Source organism: Aedes aegypti, chromosome 2 (genome assembly GCF_002204515.2).
Source record: "Aedes aegypti strain LVP_AGWG chromosome 2, AaegL5.0 Primary Assembly, whole genome shotgun sequence".
In the NCBI taxonomy this organism is placed as follows: Eukaryota; Metazoa; Arthropoda; class Insecta; order Diptera; family Culicidae; genus Aedes; species Aedes aegypti.
Genome location: NC_035108.1, coordinates 156,014,715 through 156,039,599, shown reverse-complemented (window position 1 = coordinate 156,039,599; position 24,885 = coordinate 156,014,715). Strand labels below are relative to the sequence as shown.

The following is a 24,885-nucleotide window of genomic DNA, read 5'->3' as shown; positions in this document are numbered from 1 at the left end:
GTTTTTCATGACTTTAAGAAATAACGAGTCATGTAACAAACACTTTTAGAAAAGTGTATAAATTAGCCATCATAGTAGCCATGAAATTCAGTTTTAGAGCAGTATCATGAGTTGATATCGAGCAATGTAGATGAAAGTGTAGATTAAAACTGGGTACATGTATGTTTTTCTCCAATGATTCAAATGGTACAGTATGCCATGAAAAATTTGCTCATGTTTCAGTTGATTGTTATCATCATGGCCCAAGGTGAGAAATTAATTTTGTGAATGTAAAAAAAAATCAAGTTTGAGAAATTTATTTTGTTACTATCGGAAAATCAAACTATAAAACTGTTCATGTCGATATCTTTAAATACTAAAATTTCAGAGCGCACGATCTCTTGAGCTTGAAAATTTGATTTTAAGCGGGGAGAACTTGGATGTTTTGAAATAGAGGATTCAGATCAAAGATATCAATTGGGAGATTCCTTTTGAGAACTGTTTTGTTGTTGCAGCTTAAATATGTGTTCAAATTCCGATGCTTTGTTTAAATGGAAATCTTCCAAAATTATACAGAACAAATGAATTCCAAATGAAAATCAAAGCCAGCTTGTACTGTAGGCAAATATAATAATTTCATGAAATTATTAAATACATGTTTTCCTCTAACTTTAAATTACACTTAATATTTGCGACAAAAATATTATTCGCGTTATGAGAAGAAAGCCGTAGAAAAATGAAAAAAATCTCAAAACACCAATACCTCTATGAAATTTTGACACACGTTTCATCTAGTATTCTTCTTTGTTGCCTGAAAATTTGAGCTTGCGATTTTTTGCGCTTTTGGAGATATTAAGGTTCAAAAATTGCTCTATTTTTCAATTTTTTTCATTATACCTTAATTTTTAAGCGTCGTATTATTAAATTTTTTCCACCAGAATTTGTGACTGTCATATTTTTACCAGCATAAAATATTATATGACATGGTTCTGAAGAAAATTATCAAATTCGATGGAAAAATCGTTTTTTCACAAATTTGGTCTTATTTTGCCAATAACTTGAAAACAGTAAGCTAAGGAATTTTGACGTCTTCGAGAGAGTTGTTTATTTTATCAAAATGAACAACTTTGCTGAACATGCCAAGTCTCTAGAACGCCACAGTAAAATGTTAGATTGTGGCGCCGCCTATGCGGACGATTTACGAGCTATCCGTTTATGCCAGTAGATGGTCCTCATTGTTACAAAAAACTTTGCCGGAAACGCTTCGTTACCGAGTTAATAATTTTGTCCCGCCAGATTGCGTCCCTGGCCCATAGTGAAATGGAAGAAAGGACGTTTCCCCGGAATGCGAACTTTCTTCCAAGGGTGAAATGAATAATTGTATCCAAATAGCAATCAGTTCGATGCTCTAGACAAATTTTCCGAACACCAAACCGAAGCAGCCTCTAGCCCAGGCTCTTTGATTCAAGTGAGGAATCAAAGAGCGCCGCCTATACTTACTTATTTGGCTTTACATCAATTATCTTGACAAAGCCTCACCAACAATAATTCGCCAATTTACTCGGTTCATGGCCGCTTCTCTCCATCCTCGACTGTGACCCACGCTCTCCAGGTCCTGGTGCACCTGGTCAATCCACCTAGCTCGCTGCGCCCCACGCCTTCTTGTTCTGACCGGATTCGTAGCGAACACCATCTTTACAGGGTTGTTGTCCGGCATTCTTGCAACATGCCCTGCCCAGCGTATCCTTCCAGCTTTAGCTACCTTCACGATACTGGGTTCGCCGTAGAGTTGAGCGAGCTCGTGGTTCATCCTTCGCCGCCACACGCCGTTCTCCTGTACACCGCCGAAGATCGTCCTTAGCACTCGGCGTTCGAAAACCCCAAGAGCTTGCAAGTCCTCCTCGAGCATAGTCTACGCCTCATGCCCATAGAGGACTACCGGTCTTATGAGCGTTTTGTACATCGTACATTTGGTGCGGGGTGAATCTTTCATGACCGCAGTTTCTTCTGGAGCCCATAGTAGGCACGACTTCCGCTGATGATGCGCCTTCGTATTTGCCGACTAACATTGTTGTCAGCCGTCAACAAGGATCCGAGGTAGACGAACTCGTCCACCACCTCGAAGGTATCCCCGTCTATCGTAACACTGCTTCCTAGGCGGGCCCTGTCGCGCTCAGTTCCGCCAACCAGCATGTATTGACATACATAGGGAAGGGCCAGGGGGGGCCTGGCCCCCCTGAATCATAGGCTTGCCCCTCCCGAAAAAAAATGGAAAAGAAATGACAATATAGTTGAAATTAGTGTACAGTAGACCTGTTCATATTTGTAAAAATGTCTGGAAATCTACCGGTCAAGCAGTATCCTGAATTCTCATACTAAAAACAATGTCTGGTCAAATTTTCAGCTAATTTGATAAAGATTTCAGTATGCTTCAAGTTAAAAATGTGTTTTAGGGCTAATTTCAAGGTTTGAAAAATCATAACTAGCATGTGGAAAATCATAACCACTTGCTATTACCACTATTTGAAAGCTAATTCTATTCTGTTCAAGTTTTTCGAACACGCAAATTAGATTAAATTGAGTTTAAACATTGTTTGACCATGATTTGTTCTCCACAGTACCCAAAAATCACAGTTTTCTGAATATATATATATATGGTAGAAAAAAAACATATTGCCATTAGTTTTTCAGAACCTAGTCAACAGGAATCGAACAAAATAAATCTATGAATTCATTAACCATTAACAGCTTACATGTTGCTTAAGGCAATAAATTACAATAAATGCCCAAAGATCGAACACCGCATCGCAACCTGATGATATTTAAATCATGCATGACACATGTACCGAAAACGAATGAATTGAACAAGTTAGCATTGCATTTTCTTTCCGAGTGATGATTGTTTGGATCGCATTTCATTGACGATTCAGAACGATTTGAAAACAATCATCATCATCGACTGAAAAAATAGTGCTAACGTGTTCATTTTTTACACCCGCCAAAGCTCACGTTGGTGCTCTTGGCTCACCCACAGCGGATTTGTAAAAGTGCTTCTTATTTTTTTATTTTTTATAATTTATTTCCGTAAGATAAATTGTAACTTAAATCGGGATTGAGTTTAAGATCATGTTCTGGAAATTAAAAATCAGAAATTTGCATACAGGTGTGTTTTTCAGAGAGAACACTCCCTAAAAATAGTGATTTTCAAGAACCTTGAAGCACAAATCTCAACCAGACTGTGGTAAAACTTGCTCCAATCATAAAAGTGTGTTCGACAAAAATTCGTAGAATTGAATCAACTACTATGTAGAGGTATTTTCGATCATTTTTGGAGTTCCGTTTGATAGTTAAGAATTTTTAAAGCTTGAAGTTAGCTCAAAAACACATAATTGATTTGAAGCACACCTAAATTATATCCAAAATGACTGAAATTTTGACCAGAAGTTCATTTTGACATAAAAAATCAAAGTATTGGTTGACTGGGAAATTTCCAGAAAAATGAATAGGTCTAGTGTACAGTATCAAACATGCCCTTATGATACTAAACGCGTTTAAGGTGCAAGCAAAAATGGCTCAAAAGTCAGAACTGAAAAAGCAGTTTTCTCCTTCTAAAACAATAAATTGATGAAAATAAGAACACACAGCCTTTTAATTTGGCAAATAAAAGAGCTATGTGTTTTTATTTTCTTCGATTTGTCTATTTAAAAAGAGAAAACTGCTTTTTCACTTTTGACTTTTGCACCATTTTTACTTGGGCCTTAATGACAGGCAATAGAAATATATAGTTTTAAAACGTCACATATTGCCATACTGTTTACTTTTTGTCCTTTCCCGATATTGAAATTCATTGAAACACGTTGAAGATTTAGCAGAACTGATTTGATGCATTAACAATACTCCTATGTTAATTAGAAAACCATAGTTTTTTCAAATTTTAAAACAAGCATATCGCAGCTATGATCCATTATCTAGAACGAATCGTTGTTACTATAAAAAGTTTGTGTATATGAGTTATGGTAAAGTTTTACAAAAAAATGTTTTTCAAAAATAAACAATGATGCAGCAAGCAAATTTTATTTTATATTCTTTTTTTTCGTGAAATTTTAAATACTGTATATTCAAATTTATGAGCCATTCGATAAATTTATCTCTGAGACGTCGGGAACAGATATGAACTGCTGGTAAGTAAACGACAGCGAATCAGTTGCATTCAAATATGACAGCAAAAATGTGAACATTGAAATTTCTTTATGTATAGTAATATAGCGGCGGATTCGTACAAAAAACAACATCGCACCGAGTAAAGTCGTGGATGTCGCAACGATTTTTTTAAATGTTAAATTTACACCAATTTTCTGAAGTTCTTGTATTGATGAGGTAATAAGACCATGTTACTATTTGTTTCTTTAGAACAAACCTAGAAGTTAAAGTTTGAACAAATCTAGAAACTGCAAACGATTTTGTGTAAGTCACACTAATATTAGAATTTTTTGCATGTGAAACCACAAAATGTCCTTATATTTTTCTTGGCTCAGATTTCTTATTTTACCAAGTCCAATGAAACAGTCGTTTGTTAGGCGACCTTTACTTACTTCTATGCCAATCGCCTGTATAAAAACTGATTGTTTTTCAAGAATGAGCTCATGATTTTTTCGGGGTGGTGGGACATTTCACATAAAGACGTTTTGCATATGGACGTTTGACATAATGGAGTTTTGGCATAATGAGAATTATATGCCCTCTTTAAAATGCTACCTGTTCTTGTATGAAACTGCTTTACGCCAAATGTCCTTAGGCTTAGAAACGCCTAGAAGACTTCCAATTCTTCAATATGACGATAGCCAAGCAGCTTTAGGATGTAAAGTCTTCAACTCGAACAAAAAAGGTATTATTCAATCCTATGTTCAAAATTGGGTTTCGAGAGGTTAAGACAAATGAATCGCTCGCTACAGAAATACTGAGCAACTGTGATCCATATTTTCAAACTAGCAAGCTTTTTTTCTTTGAAGGTTTGGGTTTTGTTTTGGCTTTTCTGTTTCAAGAGGTTAGAATTTCACATTGATCTTCAACCTTAATTGAACTGATACATTTGAAACTTTATCTTGTTTTATAACCCTGCTAAAAAAATTCAAATCGAATTGGAAAGGTAAATTTGTTTCCTGATTGATCCTGATGAAAAGCAGAATTTTAAATCTTTGTATTTCATTCGAGATATATTTGATTGGGTTGAATACGTCATCTTGGCAGTATAAAACGTCGCAGCGTTATACTATTTTTTCATAAAAAAAAAAGACATTTGGTAACAAAGTTGATCAATCGATGTTGAACCATATTCAAGTTTTTATATACCGACCTTTGTATTATCGAAACAAGCATTGTAAAGTTATCTAAATCCGAAATCTAATGTAAAACTTTTATCTCTCATGATAAGGGGCCGTGGCCCCCCTCAAATCTGATGCCTATTTACGCCCATGCCAGCATGTACTTTGTTTTCGACGCATTCACCATTAGCCCGACTCTTGTTGCTTCGCGTTTTAGGCGGGTGAACAAATCTGCCACCGTCTGCCATGTCGTCCGCGAAGCAAACAAATTGTCCGGATCTCGTGAAAATTGTGCCTCGACTGTTAAGTCCGGCTCTCCGCATAACACCTTCAAGCGCAATATTGAACAACAGGCACGAAAGTCCATCGCCCTGTCGTAGTCCCCACCGAGACTCGAACGAACTGGAGTGTTCGCCCGAGATCTTCACGCAGTTTTGCACACCGTCCATCGTTGCTCTGATCAATCTTGTGAGCTTCCCGGGAAAGCTGTTCTCGTCCATGATTTTCCATAGCTCTACGCGATCAATACTATCGTATGCCGCCTTGAAATCGATGACCAAATGGTGCGTAGGCACCTGGTACTCGCGACATTTCTGGAGGATTTGCCGCACGGAAAAGATCTGGTCCGTTCTCGAGTGGCCGTCGATGAAACCTGCTTGATAACTTTCCACGAACTCGTTTGCTATAGGTGATAGACGACGGAAGAGAATCTGGGATAGCACTTTGTAGGCGGCGTTTAGGATGGTGATTGCACGATAATTTTCACACTCCGGTTTGTCGCCCTTTTTGTAGATAGGGCATATAACGCCTTGCTTCCACTCCTCCGGTAGCTGTTCCGTTTCCCAGATTCTGACTATCAGCCGATGCAGACAAGCGGCCAACCTGTCCGGGCCCATCTTGACGAGTTCGGCTCCGATACCATCCTTGCCAGCGGCCTTGTTGTTCTTGAGCTGTTGAATGGCATCCTTAACTTCCCCCATCGTGGGAGCTGGTTGGTCTCCGCTGTCCGCTGTGCTGACGTAGCCATCGTCTTCGTTGTCCTGACCTTCTGTGCCTGTGTTCTCTGCGCCATTCAGGTGTTCATCGTAGTGCTGCTTCCACCTTTCGATCACCTCGCGTCCGTCCGTCAAGATGCTCCCATCCTTATCCCGACACATCTCGGCTCGCGGCACGAAGCCTTTGCGGGATGTGTTGAGCTTCTGATTGAACTTCCGCGTTTCTTGAGAACGGTACAGCAACTCCATCTCTTGGCAATCCACCCTTCCAGGCGGCGCTTTTTGTCCCGGAATAGGCGGGTTTGCTGTTTCCGCTTCAGTCTGTATCTTTCCACGTTTTGCCGCGTACCATGCTGCAGCATTGCAGCCCGCGCTGCATTCTTCTCCTCTAAAACCTCCTGGCACTCCTCGTCGAACCAATCGTTTCTTGAGCTCCGTTCCACATATCCGACAATGCTTTCGGCAGCGTCGTTAATGGCTGCTTTGACTGTCCTCCAGCAGTCCTCAAGAGGGGCCCTATCGAGCTCGCCCTCATCCGGCAACGCTGCCTCAAGATGCTGCGCGTATGCATTTGCGACATCCGGTTGTTTCAGTCGCTCGAGATTGTACCGGGGCGGGCGTCGGTATCGTACATCATTGATGACGGATAGTTTTGAGCGCAGTTTCACCATCACCAGGTAGTGGTCGGAGTAAATGTTAGCGCCACGATAGGTTCTGACGTCGGTTATGTCGGAGAAGTGCCGTCCATCGATCAAAACGTGGTCGATTTGCGATTCTGTCTGCTGAGGTGATCTCCAGGTGTACCGATACGGGAGGCTGTGCTGGAAATAGGTGCTACGAATGGCCATATTCTTGGAGGCGGCAAAATCTATCAGTCGTAGGCCGTTCTCGTTCGTCAGCCGGTGGGCGCTGAACTTTCCAATCGTCGGTCTGAACTCCTCCTCCTGGCTAACCTGAGCGTTCAAATCTCCTATGATGATCTTGACGTCGTGGCTTGGGCAGCGGTCGTACTCGCGTTCGAGCTGCGCGTAAAATGCGTCCTTGTCATCATCAGTGCTTCCGGAGTGTGGGCTATGCACGTTGATTATGCTGAAGTTAAAGAATCGGCCTTTGATTCTTAACTTTCACATTCGTTCATTGATCGGCCACCACCCGATTACGCGCCTCTGCATATCACCCATCACTATGAAAGCTGTTCCCAGCTCGCGTGTGTTGCCGCAGCTCTGGTAGATGGTATGATTACCTCTAAACGTTCGCACCAATGCTCCTGTCCAGCACACCTCCTGCAGCGCTACGATGTCGAAACCACGGGTCTTCAGTACATCGGAGAGTATGCGAGTACTTCCAATGAAGTTGAAAGATTTGCAGTTCCACCTACCGAGTTTCCAATCGCTAGTCCTTTTTCGTCGCTGTGGTCTTTGCCGATTGTTCCGGTCCGTATTCTCTCGTTGACGTTCCTGTGCTGATGTGTTTTTACGGTTGGCTTGCAGGGCCTGACACCAACCCCCTAGATTTCCGGAGGACCAATTCCCCCTAAATGTTCGGAAGGCCATAGTGCGCAGTTTAGCTTAGAGTCCTTCGCTGGCACTCGGACGATGATCAGCCGCCCCTGACATGGGGAACAGACGCTGTTGTGAGCCGCTCCTAACATGGAGTACAGACGCTCCAGGTTTGCAAAAGCAAACCCCCGCTTCCCTGTCAGCATACGACCAAAGTTCCCACCGAGAAGAAACACAATTTTTTTACTTATGACTACAAAACTGAACGTTTGTTCAAAGTTGTCTTGAATGGTCTCTCAAGTGACTATAAGTCACCTGAAGGGATCAAAAATGGAATAAATGATTTACTTGGATTTTCCCCAGACCAAGTAATCATTATGAAAGAGAGAACCCAATCTGGCATTGTCCGGAAAGGGCTTTCTCAAGAATATTATTTAGTTCATTTTACATGGTGCAAAAAATTGTCGCATAGATGCTGAATGTATGATTTGCGGAGGTTCTTCTCACGCCAAGGACGTCTGTCCAGTGAAGGAAGATACCACCAAGTTTATATGCTCTAATTGCGGGGCCAATCATAAGTCAAATTTTTGGGCTTGCCCTTCACGCAAGAGAGTCATTGAGGCTCGTACCAGGCAGATGAAAGATAATATCCGTTACGATAACGGTCGTTTTCGGAATTTCCCATAGAGTATCGAACAATGCTAATTTTTCAGTAAACGATCGCTTGATTAGGAATCATACCCATCAGGAAGATCATAATCATGCTCATTCACAAGCTAATTTTAATCCGTCGGGTAGCCGTTCGAATCTTTCAATTTCGAATGTATCTACTCACGGAAAATCCTTTGCCGATATCGTAGCAGGTAATTTGAACTCCTCCCTTATTCGTACTATGAGTACCCATTCCACTTGTTTCAAATCAAATGGAAAAAACCCTACCACCACAGGTAACTCCTACTCCACTTCTTTGTCTACCGAAAATTTTAATGGGAAATCATCAGACATTGTACCCACTTCAAGTAATATGTTTGTTTGTTTTCTGATTTTAATTTTCTAACTGAACAATTGAATCTAATGATTGATGCAATGTTCAAAGCCACCTGACTGAAGCAGTCCAATTTGCTGTAAAATTTACAAATCAAATTGTTATTGGATTACGTCTTTCTAATGGATCCAAATAATAATTTAAATATTTTAAATTGGAATGCTCGTTATCTGAATGGTAAAAAGGACGAGCTGTTTAGTTTTCTTACAGCTAATAACGTGCATATAGCAGTTATTACCGAAACGTATTTGAAACCTGGATCTAAACTCAAAAGAGATCCTAACTTGTTTGTTTATCGTAATGAACGACTTGATGGGGCATGTGGGGGTGTTGCAATCATCATTCATACGCGTATAATACATCAACTGTTTTCGTTATTTGAAACTAAAGTTTTCGAAACTTAAGGTGTTTCAGTTGAAACACAACTTGGTAAGCATACTTTCATAGCTGCCTATTTGCCTTTTCAATGCTCTGGACAGCACGTTAATTTGCTCCAAACTGACTTGCGAAAATTGACTCGCAATAAGTCAAAATTTTTTGTCATTGGTGACTTTAATGCCAAACATCGGTCATGGAATAATTCTCAAAGTAATTCCAACGGCAGAATTTTATTTGATGAGTGCTCTTCAGGATATTTCTCAATTCAATACCCTGATAGCTCTACATGTTTTTCCTCTTCTAGAAATCCATCTACGATTGACTTGGTCTAAACCGACTCTAGTCATCTTTGTAGCCAATTAGTTACTCATGCTGATTTTGATTCTGATCATGTCCCCGTTACATTTCAAATATCCCATGAAGCGATTGTCAATCCTATCAGCTCCACTTTCAATTATTTACGAGCCGACTGGAATACATATGAAACGTATGTTGACTCTAATCTTGATGTTAACATTTCTTTGGAAACTAAACTTGATATTGACAATGCTCTTGAAACTTTAACAAATTTCATTGTTGAAGCCAGAAGCATTGCAATTCCAAAATGTGAAGTAAAATTTGAATCCGTGATTATAGACAATGATCTTGAGGTGAAACATCTCAGAATCCAAAGATGGCCGCCCCACTCTCGTTTCCAAAGGCACTAAACTGGCGAAATTGTTGGCAAACGTTCCTGATCTTCTTATTTTATGCTTTCTGCTTGTGCACAAAGCCAAAATAAAAAGTACACTGTTGTTGGATGTTTTCTTCGCGAGATTTGTGCGTTTGAAGTTTAAGTGCAATCTTAGAAGTTGATTCCAAATTGTTTCACCTTAAACTCTTGATCCGTCTTTAAAACGTGAGGAGAAGGCAATTTCAACGCACTCGTGATCCTGCTATGAAAATTATATGGCAGGATTTGCAGAAAGAAATCAAGAAACGTTTTGCACAATTAAGAAACAAAAATTTTGAAATTAGGATTTCAATTGGACCCTGGCTCTAAGCCTTTTTGGGAATTATCTAAAATCTTGAAAAAATCTCAGAAGCCAATACCGGCATTGAAAGAGGAAAACAAATCATTACGAACTAATTGCGAAAAAGCTCAAAAACTTGCTATTCAGTTTGAAAGTGCGCACAGTTTTAATTTAGGACTTACTAGTCCAATTGAAAATCAAGTTACTGTAACAAATTTGATTCGTTCCAGCAAATCTGAACGCTATTCTACTGGTCTTGCTCTTCTAAAAATAGAAAAAGCATTCGACAGTGTTTGGCATGAAGGTTTGATTGTAAAATAAAAAAAAACTTTAATTTTCCAACATACATTGTTAGAATAATTTAAAGTTATCTGTCAAATCGTACACTTAAGGTTAATTATCAGAACTCCAGATCTGAAAGACTTCCTGTAAGAGCTGGTGTTCCTCAAGGCAGCATTTTGGGACTTATATTATACAATATTTTCACATCTGACTTACCTGAGTTACCTCAGGGATGTCAAAAATCTTTGTTTGCGGATGACACAGGCCTCTCCGCCAAAGGACGAAGCCTGCGTGTCATCTGTAGTCGATTGCAAAACAGTTTGGATATTTTTCTTCCTGCTTACAAAAATGGAAGATTTCTCCTAAGGGACGATTCAAATATGACGTCCATCGTTTTTTGAGATTTCTAGACCCCCCCTCCCCCCTCTGTCACGCTTTTTCCAATACCTTCTACACGTACTGTCACACTTTCGTAGACCCCCCCCCTCCCCCTAATGATGGACGTCATTTTTGGATGATCCCTAATGCTTCCAAAACTCAACTAATAATATTCCCACATAAACCAAAAGCTCTTTATTTGAAACCTTCAAGTAGACATGTTGTAACGATGAGAAGGGTTCCAATAAATTGGGCAGCATGTAACAAATATGTAAAATGTCTCTATCCCCTTATTATTAGAAAATCCAAACATTGTCTTAAGAACAAGCTTTTGATATTCAAACATTTTTTCAGGCCAGCCATGTTTTATGCTGTACCAATATGGACTAGCTGTTGTAATACCAGGAAGAAAGCTCTGCAGATAATTCAAAATAAAATTTTAAAAATGATTCTGAAGCTTCCTCCCTGGTATAGTACCAATGAGTTACATAGAATATCCAATGTTGAAACATTGAAACAAATATCATATTAAACAATAATTTCAGGCAAAAATCTTCTATTGCCACGATTAATGAGTTATATATCTAGGTTGAGTTAGGTTAAGTAAATTGAAAACGTGTTTTTTTTTTTCAAATAAGCAGATGAAATCAACTCACCTGTAAAAAAATCTGAGCTGCTACGGCAAATGAAATGTAATATGTTGTTAACAAAATGTTAATAAAATCTTAGATTTGTTCTACCAAATAAGGATGATAGTGTTGTCTAATAACACAGAACACCTATATATAAGAAATGAATGTAATGTTTGGAATGATACTGATAAAGAAATAAAAAAAAAATATTTTGAACAAAAACCGTTGCAATCTTCTATCGCCACGATTGATGTGTTATATATATTAAGGTTAAGTCAAGTTAAGTTTATTGTATTATCAGCTACTTTTCTCTTGCAAGCAGGTGAAATCAACTAACCTACTTATAGAACTTCTGAACTGTTGCGATAAATGAAATGTAATATGTTGTTAACAAAGTGATAATAACAGCTTTGTTTCTTCTTCTTCTTCTTCTTGGCATTACGTTTTCACTGAGACAGAGCCTGCTTCTCAGCTTAGTGTTCTCAATGAACACTTCGTATATCGTTTGGCAGGTACGATGATACTCTATGCCCAGGGAAGTCAAGGAATTTGCCATAACGAAAAGATCCTGGACCGACCGAGAATCGAACCCAGACACCTACAGCATGGCTTTGCTTTGTAGCCGCGGACTTTAACCACTCGGCTAAGGAAGGCCCTAAGCTTTGTTTAGTTCTACCAAATAAGTATGATAGTGCTGCCGCAGATCTTTTCGTGATGGAAATTTCCTTGACTTCTCTGGGCATAGTGTATCATCGTACCTGCCACACGTTATACGAATGCGAAAATGGCAACTTAGGCAAAGAAAGCTCTCAGTTAATAACTGTGGAAGTGCTCTTAGAACACTACGCTGAGTAGCCGGCTCTGTCCCAGTGAGGACGTTAATGCCAAGAAGAAAAAGTGCTGCCGAAAAAAACGTCCATGTTAAAGATATAGATGTAATGTTTGAAGAAATACTGAAAAAGAACAAAAAAATAAAAAATAAATAATTACAAAAACGAAAAAATAAATAAATAAATTAAAAAGGTGAAGATGAATCAATGCCATACCTCAAATTTTCAAGAGCACAAATCTGGAGAACCGAAAACCTGTTTGAGCTGAAAACCTAATCGATTGGTCATCACCAGCGAGTGACCAATCGATAAAGTTTTCAGCTTAAACGGATGTTTGGTTCTCCAGATCCGTGCTCTTGAAAATTTGAAGTTTGGCTTCGATTCATCTTCACCTAAAGATTCTCCTGGAAGATGGACAATGACAAGGTTTCACTAAATCTGATTTTTTAAATGTACTTTTCAGCCAAAAATTTGTGGAGTTAAACTCTTCAAATTTTTTTGATGTCAGAAATTTTATAAGTATATTTTTTTTTTGCACTCGGTCTGTTTGGTAGCGTAACTCAGAATTCTTTCTTCTTTATTTTGTTGTTACACAGTGTTATTTTTGATAACTTAATGTTATGTAATTGGAACCCTACAGTATATGAATTATAATATTTTCAATGACATTTCTATAGTTTTCTATTGAATAAATCACAACATCTTCCAAACTTAAAACATTACATCATATCACAAATCGGTTTTATTTGCGTTTTCTATCGCTCATGCAAGCAGCTTGCCCACTCACAATTTGTTCAACATTGCAGCATTAGCTAAGTCAGCAACTGTATACACCTGAGAAACCGATTACCTACGCGATTAACACACATACGGCAGGGAGGAGTTTACCTTCCTCCCCATTGACTATTATAGTGACCTAAGTTATACGAGGGATCAGACGTGATAAATAATCAATAAAAAAAAATGGACAACGCGTATACCGTTGCGTTTGCGTTGCGTCACCTTGCAATGCATTGATTCAATCGTCATCTTTATACGACACGTACTTCGTACGTGATGTACGTCTAGTACCTGTTTGGTTTTAGGGTTTTATCTTACTCTAGTAATATGTCACAATGGCTCCGAGTTACCTTATAAGTTACGGTTGCATGGTTTTCAATTTCAAAAATCTAAATTCTAACTATGTTTAAAATGTTCCTAACTCGAGTAATGGAATGTCGATCGAAGCATTTTAGCGATACCATATAGATACCCCTAATGGAGCACAAATCGTTTCATCACAGCTTGCAACAGCCTTTAGTTGTTGGCGCTCTCGTCAAGGCAAAATAGTTGTTGTTGGTTTTTTCGGCCACAGGGTTTCGCTCACTCTCTCGTTCCGATCGATCGAGTTAATTTACAGTGCACAGTGGCGCATCTATATACAAAGATCGGATAAAACCTCTAAAGTGTCAAAGATCGATTGGGAATGATAGTTTACCAACGTTATTCGATGCCTGAAGTTAGTGTCATAAAAATAAACAAAAATTAAAAAAACTATGTTTGGATTACTTAGCTCATGTTATGTTTAAGATGTAAAGCTATCAAAAGTTTGGGACTATACTTTCAAATTAAATCTATGGAGCTCAAATCAGTTAAAATTTCGTTAAATTTCGTGCTGTTTGAAATAAAAAAAATGCTGACTTATTTATGTTTAAAAAGCTACAAAAATATAAAATCTAACCGATCAATCTCAAATTTTCGGAAACCATCACTCAATTGTATAGGAACCTATAGAAAATAAAGACAGGCGATTTTGAGTTCTTCAATTCTTTGAGGTTTTGCCCGTCTATGCACCACTGTGCATTGGTAATAGCTCGACAGTGGGTCAATTTTAGGGGGCACTAGCTGCAGTTGTTGACAAGAGTCGAGTGTTGGAATTCGTTTCAAACGCTCTGGAAAGCGTCAAAACCGCAGAGAGCCGTTCGCTGCCAGTATGTAGTGCTAACCAGCGGCCATGAGCGCTTTAACCACCATCATGAAGAGTCGTTTGGCGCGTCGCACTTCCTCAGTTTCTTCCAGCCGAGTACGCAACGGAATCGTAAGAAACCGCACCAGTTGAATGAGGTAGAAGAACGCGATCACGATCGCGAACTGGAAACGAAAAATATAAAAACGGATTAGAAACATATAGATGGGTTGCATAAACAAAATCGATTCAAGGTCCTCGACGGTCACAATGAAACTTTTTGGGTTTCTTTACGTGCAGTGGTTCCCAAGTACCTGATTGTTCAATTATAATGGTGGTGTGATGAAATCGGTTCATCGGTTTCTATTCAAGGATCGTATGATTGGGTACCAAGTTCAATAAAATCTAGATCCACTGGTTCAGTCTGAAAGGGGAAATTCTCATCTCAGAAACTTATGCAAAACCAGTCGTGCGGCATATTAATTCACGACTGCTTGCGAGAACTCGTTGGACAAGTGTAGTGCCGTTTTGATTCGTATTCAGAACACTCACAATGACTTTGAATGCATATAATGAGCACAAATCTGCCGAAATTTGTGAAAATTTTCACCTCATCACAAAATCGAACAGTAAACTATTGAGTGTGCTGATAAAAACAATATATTTTCATGTTTTTGGCTTGAAGTATGGAACAACGTTTTGCATCAAATGCCAAGCACTGTGCTCAATAAGTCTCATATGCCGAACACATTGATTTAAATTCCGAACAGCATGCATAATTAGCATTCAAATTGTTAATATCGCAAATAAATTCATGTGAACTTGCGACCTTGACCAACAGAATCGTTACAACTCCTAGAATCTAAATTACCGTTAAAAGCAATACATTTGTAATGAAAATGACCATCCTCTCCCGGAAGTTTATTGGAATACTTCAATGTAACATTTGTCGCGTTTCCTCCATGATCCCTTTTGAGGATTGACAATCCCGTGATGACGGATTTGGTTGCCGGTTTGATAAAGCTTTTTTTAATGCGAAAAGTTTTCTCGACTTCTTGGGCACAGTTGTAGTCGTTAGCATTCGTAATTTGCTCGATGAATTTAAACGAACATGAATAAGGTTGTGTTAAAAACGTATCAAGTTCCGCAACATAAAGATTTGGTCGGCTGTGGATATCCCGTCCACGAAACCGGCTTAATAACTTTCCACAAATCTGTTTGCTAGCGGCGATAGACGGCGGAAGATGATTTGGGGCAAGTACTTTATAGGCTGCGTTAAGAATAATTATCATTCAACCTTTTTGTATATATATATATATATATATATATATATATATATATATATATATATATATATATATCTATATATATATATATATATACCCAATACTCCTTCCTTCCATTCCACCGGTAGTTGTTCTACATCCCAGATCTTGGCTATCAATCGGTGCCGAAAATTTACCTGTCCGGGCCCATTTTCATGAGTTCCGCTCCAATGCCATCCTTCCCAGCTACTTTATTGCCCTTTGAACTGTTTGATGGAATTCTCTGCGACATTCAAGTGTTCATCGCAGTGATGATTCCATCTTTCAAATCACTTCACGTTCATCCGTCAATATACTGCTGGGATTCAAGATACTACCAGGTTTCAAGGATTTCTCCGATAAGTTTATAGATTCCACCAGTGAGTCGTCATGAAATTCATCAAATATATTTTCAAGAATAACTGAGAGAATTCCTTTTGTTTTCTAAGAAATCATGGAGTTTTTTCAGAAAATTAGAGGATGAATTGCTTAATTTTATTTGATTGCAATGATTGTTTAAGACTTTTCCGGGCTTCATGTATTTGTTTTTTTTTCGATTTCTCCTAATGAATTATTCTTCATTCATTCATGAGCTCCTTTAGTAGTTCATTTCAAGCATAGTCCAAAATTATTGCTGAAATTTATTCATGCATTTTTGAATGATTTTTTTTCAGGAATTCTCCTAAAAAGTAAAAGAAAAATTTACAGGGATTTTAACTTATGTTTCTCTTAGCTTTTGTGCATGCAATTATCCTTAAACTCCTACAGCAGTTACTCCATAAGATTCCTTCAGAAAAAACACAAAAGAAACTTAAATGACTCCATCATGGGATTCCTTTAGTGATTTGCAGTGATTGAATAATTTCCCAAGGATTATGTTCAGGATTCTTGAATCTCTTAGAGGATTTTATATATGTCTAAAGAAATTCTCCAGAGACACTTTTAGGAATTATCAAAAAAATACACTCAATAATTCCAGTAGTTTCTTCATTAATCTTCACATATATTTGTTCAGGGATGCTTCCAAAAAGTTGTTCAGGTATTTCTGCAAGAATTCTACCTAGGATTCCTCCTCGATTCTTGTCATGAATTTACTCTTATCCGTGAAAATCGTTCAAAAGTTGTTCCAGAAGTTTTGAATGGATTTATCTTTAATTTATTCGAAAATAATCATTGAGAAACCTGCTCCTTGAAATTCTTATGGTATTTTCCTTAGAAATTCTTTTGAACAATATCTTGAGAAGTGTTTCCAAGAATTGCACAAGGAGTTCTTGTAGGCGTTATTTCTAGCGCTTCTTCAAAACTGCTTGTATGATGTGGCATAAAAGTCTCTGCACATTGGTTCTATCAAAGGGTCCTGTGAGATTTCTTCTAGATATTTATCTGAAAATTCTCCAAGTATTCCTTCAAGTTATTTCTTAAGGAATCCTGTCAAAGATTATTTCTGGAGTTAATTAATAAAATTGATCAAACGCCACTCCAAGTATTCCTTCAATAATTCCCCCTTTTATTTTATTCAGGAATAAAACAATATATTTCATAATAAGATTTTTCTTGAGCTACATCAGTTGTTAAACAGGATTTTTTTAATATTCGTACATGAATTCCTACAGTGCTTCATGTAATCTTTCTAGGAACTATTTCTTGAGCACATCCAGATATTATTGAATTTCTCAAATAATTTGTGCAAGGATTCATGCAAGAATTCTTCAAAATAATTTTGCATTTATTCCACCAGAGAAAACTTCACGAATCACTTGAAAAACAGTGTTCCTTTTATTTTTGCCAAGAACATTTCCAAAAGTCAGTGAGTTGCTATCCGCTATTTAAACAGGTTTCACACAATTAATATCGAATCTAATCTAAGTGCATGCAAAGCCAATATTAAAATCATCCTGGATATTCTGAAATTGTTTCCAGTATTTTCTTGTCAGCATTAATATTTGCAGCATATCAATGATTTCATACAAATACTAAAACGGGCAGGCCCACTGTACAGACTTGTGGGCTGAAGAAAATTAAAAAAAATACGGCGATCAGATTATTCCCGAATAAATAACATGACAGACGAAAATTTTTGAAGTCTTACGAAAGAGAAAACTAGGACAAACGTACCAGCCGTTCCATAATGGGAGATAGGTAAAATTCAGTTTTTCCAGTTCAAATTACGGCAAAACATATTTAAACTTCAATTTTAAAATTGGTTCCAAATATGAACCTTGACACTTTTGATCCTGTTTGACGTTCACTTTGTCGACAAAAATGCCACAGGGCTTTTAGTTTTAACACTGGGGTTGTTGCTATCTGACATTTCGCAAGGGACACGGAAATATACCCAAAATTTGAAATTCGAAGGGGTGTGACAAAAATCTCAAAATCGTAAAAAAATATTTTTGGACTTATCGAAAATCATTTGAAAATTGAGTAAACATGTGTTTCTGGTCTAAATTTAAGCGTTTGGTACTAAAATTGGGACAGCGCTTTAGGACCCCATTCTCCAAAAGTCGCCGCTATGGATTAATGTTTGATGAAGTACAGAATTATTCATCATATTGTTTTGGAATAATGTAACCAAGATTCAACCGCGTGAAATGATAGCCGAGTAAAGCTTCAAACTATATTGGAAACTAATTTTGATGCTATGATGTCGCAGATTTCAATAACTCAGCTTGTTATTATTTTTGCTGCTTTAATGTTAAAATATCAAAACTGGAAGCACAACAACATTCCCAAGAATTAAAATTGAAAACGATTTTTGCCATTATTACCAGTGCTATTAAATGTCCTGATCATCCTATTGACAAATAAATATTGCGAATATCTTCCATACCCGTGGAAAAAGTCTTTGGAGAAGGTTTTTTCCTGAAGGCCATTTCTGAATTACTAGTAGTTGGCCATATTTGTCACATAGCAAACTTAGTGACATCGTATAGAGGAAGGATATAGCTTTCATTCTTCTTGTTCTTGGCTTTGACGACCTCACTGGGACAGAGCCGGCTTCTCTACTTAGTGTTCTTATGAGCACTTCCACAGTTATTAACTGAGAGCTTTCTTTGCCAAAGTTGCCATTTTTGCATTCGTATATCGTGTGGTAGGTACAATGATACTTTATGCCCAGGGAAGTCAAGGAAATTTCCTTTACGAAAAGATCCTGGACCGACCGGGAATGGAACCCAGACACCTTCAGCATGGCTTTGCTTTGTAGCCGCGGACTCTAACCACTCGGCTAAGAAAGGCCCCTCTTTCATCTGAGACTAAAAAAATTGTCTGCCATTTTGAATTTAGCCGCCATCTTGAATTTTGTTAGAAAAACCGTTTCTTTGTCCATTAGCGCACCGCTCGCTTTGAATTATGAGGTCACCATCTGAAAGCTGAGAAAAAACTGAGTAAAATAGGCTGCAAAAACTAGGTAAGCAATAGTATTTACCATATGAAATGAACAATTTTCTAAATAATGTTCAACGAATTTAACGTTCATGGCGAGTGCAATCAATGAAAATATATTTTTTGTACAACAAATAAACAAGTTTTCAATCGTTGGTGTTTTCTTCAAGTCAAGTGAAGCATAAGAGCATTAATTAAGGTGAAAAAATTTGGCAGCCATCTTGGATTTTGATGCCATATTGATTTTAAGTAGTAGAATGAGTTTTTCACCTTGTTAGCACTCAACATGTTGAATTTTAAGCCTACATCTAGAACAGATCACGCATACTCTTCTTATTCCTTGCATTACGTCCTCACTAGCGGTCTTCTTGGAATTCGACGCCATCTTGGTTTAAAGCGGTTGAATGTTGGTTTACCATGTTAGCGCTCATCATGTTGAATTATGAGGCATCCATTGAAAAAACAATCAGATTTTTTCATTCTTATCTTATCTCAGCTGTGCGATTGATTGTTCATTTCATCAATGGTTTTGAACCAAATACCGCATACCTCCATTGACTACATATAATTTGAACCTTTTTTTGTACCCCGCTATTTTGCACATCGTTCAGATTAAAAATGGTTCAAACGTCATTTAGCTCATGGAACGGAGTAAAGTGGTTCCGTTCACTTTACTCCGTTCCATGAGCTAAATGACGTTTGAACCATTTTTAATCTGAATGGAACGCAAAATTTAAACGAAACAGTGAAAGAGTTTACCAGAAACACGATTATAGGGTGACTACATGTTCAAATTAATAATGAACTCCAATGGTTTGCATGAGGTACTGTTTAAATTAGCGGGGGTGCACGGTAAATGAATTAATGAATGCTATTCCTGAACTTGAAAATTTTCCGAAGAATCATTGTGGTAGCAGGCACTGTTCCAGTGAGGACGTAGCGCCAAGAAAATAAGAACAAGAAGAGTAAGCGATACGGTGTCCTTTAAAATACCACAAGTGCTAACAAGGTAAAAAGCTCATTCTACGACTTGAAATCAAGATGGCCGCCAGATTTTTTCACTTAAATTAAAAATCTTATTCTTCACTCGACTCGAAGAAAATTTCAACGATTGAAAACTTGTTTCTTCGTTGTACCAAAAATGATGTTTCCATTGATTACACTTGTGCCATATACGTCAAAATCGTAGTTATCAAAACGAGCGGTGGCTAATGATGAAAAAACGGGTTTTCCAACAAAATTAAAGATGGCGGCCAAATTCAAAATGGGCGCCAAATATTTTTTAGTCTTAGATGAAAGCTATATCCTTCTTCTATACGATGCCACTAAGTTTGCTGTGTGTCCAAGGGTAATATGAGACATATCACGCGAAGTGCCGATGGCAGCCTGGTTTCAGCGAGAATTGCTCCTATATGCATTCCATTTTTTCCTAAATTTTGACATTTGTTAGCACTAACAGAAGCAATAGGGTCCTAAAATGTTATGAAATCTTGTTTTCATTTAATAACACGAAAGAGCATGTTACTGCAACTACCTTAGCAATTTTTCCCGCTCAAATAACGGCTATATCATATAAAAAAGGTTATATTAAAAATTGGGTCCATAAATGAACCTTGACACTTTTGATTATGTTTGACGTTCGCTTAGTCGACAAAAACGCCACATGGGTTTTAGTTTTAACACTGCGGTTGTTCCACGGAAAACAAAATACACCCAAAATTTGAGTTTAAGCCAAGGAGTGCCAAGGAGCGTTTGGCACTTAAATTGGTACAGGGCTTTAGGACCCTATTAAAAATGCATTGAAATGAGATAACATCAAAATAAAGACTCAAGTTTTATGTGACGATAGTATTTATCAGTGACACACGTAGCAACAAAGAAATTGTCATCTCCTATTCTTGTTGCAACAAATTTATTCCGCAACATCAGTTTATCATTACTTGAACAGAATATGACAATGATCGATCATCACGTGCGCAGCAATTTTCTGGGCTTCGCATTGCAATTTTCGAGAACTTTCCCGTGTTGGTAAGCATTGACAAATTATCGATCAGCATCCATAAAACAAAGTTGGTTAAAATAACTGATTAATCGAAAAGGTTGCAACAATGTTGCGCCCTGTGATTGCCATGAGTGAGCTTGCTTGTTGATTTTTCATCGTCTGTTTTGATGACAACTTGATTCAGTGGTATTTATCATATTTATATAAAATTATATTGAATTGGTACATTGAATAAAAATAAAAGAATACACGGAAAAAAAATCTAATCCACAAACCATGATTTACTAATCATGAAATTCACAAATTGATTAGGTCATAATATCAGGATCACCATCATGGTTCCTGGAGTCATAATCATGATTCTTTATAAGTGTAACATTCAGGGTGAAAACACTAAGCGGTGGGCCTTGCTTCAACTCATTCGATTCTATCACCCGGTTTCCAAGGTGACGAAGTGGTTGAGTGGTAGAGTACGTGGCTTTCAATCAGAAGGTTCTTGATACGAATATCAGTGTTAGTTTTTATTTTTGAATATTTCTTTATTTTGTCGATCATAAACGGATGCGCGGCTCAGTATTTTTGGCATGTGAATCATGATTCCGAGCAATCAGCAACAAAAAAGTAACGCAGGTGTTGCGTTACGGCAATCTGACTCATGATATAATGAGTCCAAATCATGGTGTATTTTCATAAGACGAAAACACGCTGGAATCATGATATCATGAGTCATAATCTTGTTTTTGATTTCAGATTTCTACCCGTGTAGTACAACAAAAACAAAATATGCTTTTTTAACTTTTTCTATAGATATTAGTGCGTCTTAACAGATTCCATTGTGGTACACAGTTCAACGGCGCACACATAGGTACTTCGCCTTAAGAATAGTGATTGCCCGATAGGTAGTTCTCACATTCTAACTTGTCACTCTTCTTCATATTGGGTACCGTGGTGAATCAAAATCCGGACGGTACCAATATCCGGACACTCTGATTATATAAATAAATTAGAGTTAAAATTAAGCGATAAAATGTTTGGTATTTATTAACTACCTTTATTGTTAACATTGCTAATTATTTTACATTTGTTTTCAACCTAGTAACCACTGTCAAATCTATATAAATAAAAATGGAGTGGTGTTTGTATGTCACGAAATGGCTTGAGAACGGGCCAACGAATTGACGCAAGTTTTTCACTGTTGTCTTCCACAAGAGATGCGACGTGTTCGTGCGAGGAAAAGTTCAGGAAAGTCTCCAGAACAATCGGGAAAACGGGAGAATACTAAGGTGTCATTTTGTATTGGGGGTTTCTTACGTTTTTCAACAACCTACTTGATGGCAAGACGAAGTTTGCCGGGACCACTAGTAATTAATAAAAATGAAAACAATTAATTTGTTCCTGTTGGACGTCACGGTTCAACTACAATCAAAGTTCATCAGTCGATGATCGCGCGAATAATGTTTGGTTGAAAGAATAGTTTGTGAAATCAATTTTTATAGAAAGTATCCATTGGTGCTAGAAAAGAAATTTTTTGAACGTTTTGGGACTGCCCTGCAGTTAAATATGTTGGAAATAAATATTTATTGGTGTTTGAAGAATCTGTCCGGCAATATGAGCCAGTGTTTTAAGATCCGGACATCATCTGAAAGACCCACGTTTAACTAGTGTGAATTAAAAAAAAACAAAAGAAAAGAAGAAACTTGAAAAACAACTATGGAAAGCTTAATGAGTTATTAGAAATCAATTTTTAATTTCAATTGAACTTTGTATATCTTACATATAACTGTTCGAGCCGTATCGACTGCAGTACAAGCCATATGCTCTTCAGCTCAGGTAATCAAGCCACTAAAATTACAAACGTGCTATTATTTTTGGTATTGTTGTTCAAACGTGGACAAAAAGATTGATATTTAAGAGTGTGTTGATATGATTTTCATTCAAATTAAACGAATATTACATGCTATAAAACAATTGTCCGCATTTCGATCCAAAAGTGTCCGGATTTAAATACATCGTTTGCATTAGGTGTCCGGATTTATAGTCAAGACATGCTTCAATATTTCAATGATTTTTATGCTAATTTCATGGTTTATACCAGAAAGTTTAAATGTTTTGTAAAGATTCGACTTGAAACAATAATTAAAACAATATTACATTAGGAATTTTCTAAAACAACGCACTCTTTTTACAATTTTAATATTTGTGTCGACTTAAGCGTCCGGGTATTGATGCATCTCGGTATATCACTCCCTCCTTCCACTTTTCTCGTTAGCTGTTCTGTATCCCAGATCCTGGCCATCAATCGATGCAGACAAGTATCCAATAGCCTGGGACACGGTTATATGAACAATTTAGATTCTCGCTCCAGTCTACTTTTTAGTTTTATCAAGCATCGGATTGCTTTGCTAAAATATAGTTTCACCGATCGAGCTGAAATTTTGCTCAGTTGTTATGGGACCTAAATGCAATGCAAAAAGTGGACTGGAGCAAGAATCTAAATGTTGTCCCACACTAGTATCCAACCATCCGGACCCATTCAAATAAGTTCCGCTGCAATACTATTCTTCCCAGCTGCTTTGGTGCTCTTGAGCTGTTTGATAGCATCCTTAACTTCACTAATTGTGGGAGTTGGCACGACTTCCTCATCCGCCGTACTGAAGAAGCCATTCCTCCTGCTACCTTGGTCTTCGCGCTATTCAAGTGTTCATCGTAGTAATGGTTTAACCTTTCAATCACTCCACGTTCGTCTTTCAAGATATCTCCATCCTTATCGCGGCGCATCTTCTTGAGAACGATATCAGCTGCTCCATCTCTCCGTACTCCAACTCTTGAAAAGGACGCTTTTAATGGCGGAATAAATAATCGCCCGCGCTGAATTCTTCTCGTCCAAAACCGGCTTCTCGTCCAACCATCTAAAGACCGATACATAGATAGATACCCAAACAACCAAAAGTACTTAAGAAGTGAACTCCAAATATCACTTATGGTATAAATCTAGCTTCAGTGAAACTTTTTTGCTGGCTAAGAGAACACTACGGATACCGTAATTTCGGGTGAAATTGATCATTTTTCACTGTTTTCTAGGTATGCTTTCTAAAATGTTATCAATATCATACAACTAAATGCAGGAAAACAAGTACGACGGTGAACCTCATTGGCTCATGCACCGAAATTTTTTAACAAATGTGATGTTAGTGTCAAAAATCTGGTCTAAAATTAAAAATCGAGGAATCCCATTTCGGGGTGAAATTGATCACTTATCATTGTTATTATTGTTAGTTTCGAAATCTACTTTACATACTTAATTTGGGCCTCCTGAATCCAAATATGCTTGCCAAATTCTTAACGAGACAATATTTATGGAAATAATGAATAATTAAATTTCAAGAATACCGCGAAAAACGCCTAAATGTAGGCAATTTCCAAAGGATTTCCCTACTTTGTTGCAGAAAATTGAATTTTTCAACAAAACGAACAAATTGGTAAGAGTTTTGATAGTAAAATCTGTTTTGGAGATATATTGGTAGCATCCTCACAAACTTTCAGGTTTACACCATGTCCAAATCCTTGTTTAGAACTAGATGTTCATAGATGATGATCAATTCCACACTAAACTTGATTCTACAATTTTACATTAATTTCATAGAAATAAACATTCTGTGGCACAAAAAACTTCACAATACACAATCAGACATTATTTAAGACAAACAATGTTCATTTACTATAGGTTGCAATGTGCTTGGTGCAGTATTAGTAAGAAATAAAATCGCGTGACACGGTGATCAATTTCACCCTACTGATCAATTACACCCGAATTTACGGTATTAACTAAACTTGTTTATGGAAAGAGTAATTCGTAAACAACTAGAAAGTTCAGGACAAGTTTGAATTGAACTTTTTT

General features: G+C 37.5%; 1 protein-coding gene across 1 annotated transcript in view; it reads right to left on the bottom strand.

The window, feature by feature from the left end:
• Positions 1 to 24,885, bottom strand: part of LOC5577966 (toll-like receptor 13) — a 95,655-nt gene that overhangs the window by 69,957 nt on the left and 813 nt on the right. The window lies entirely within an intron of this gene.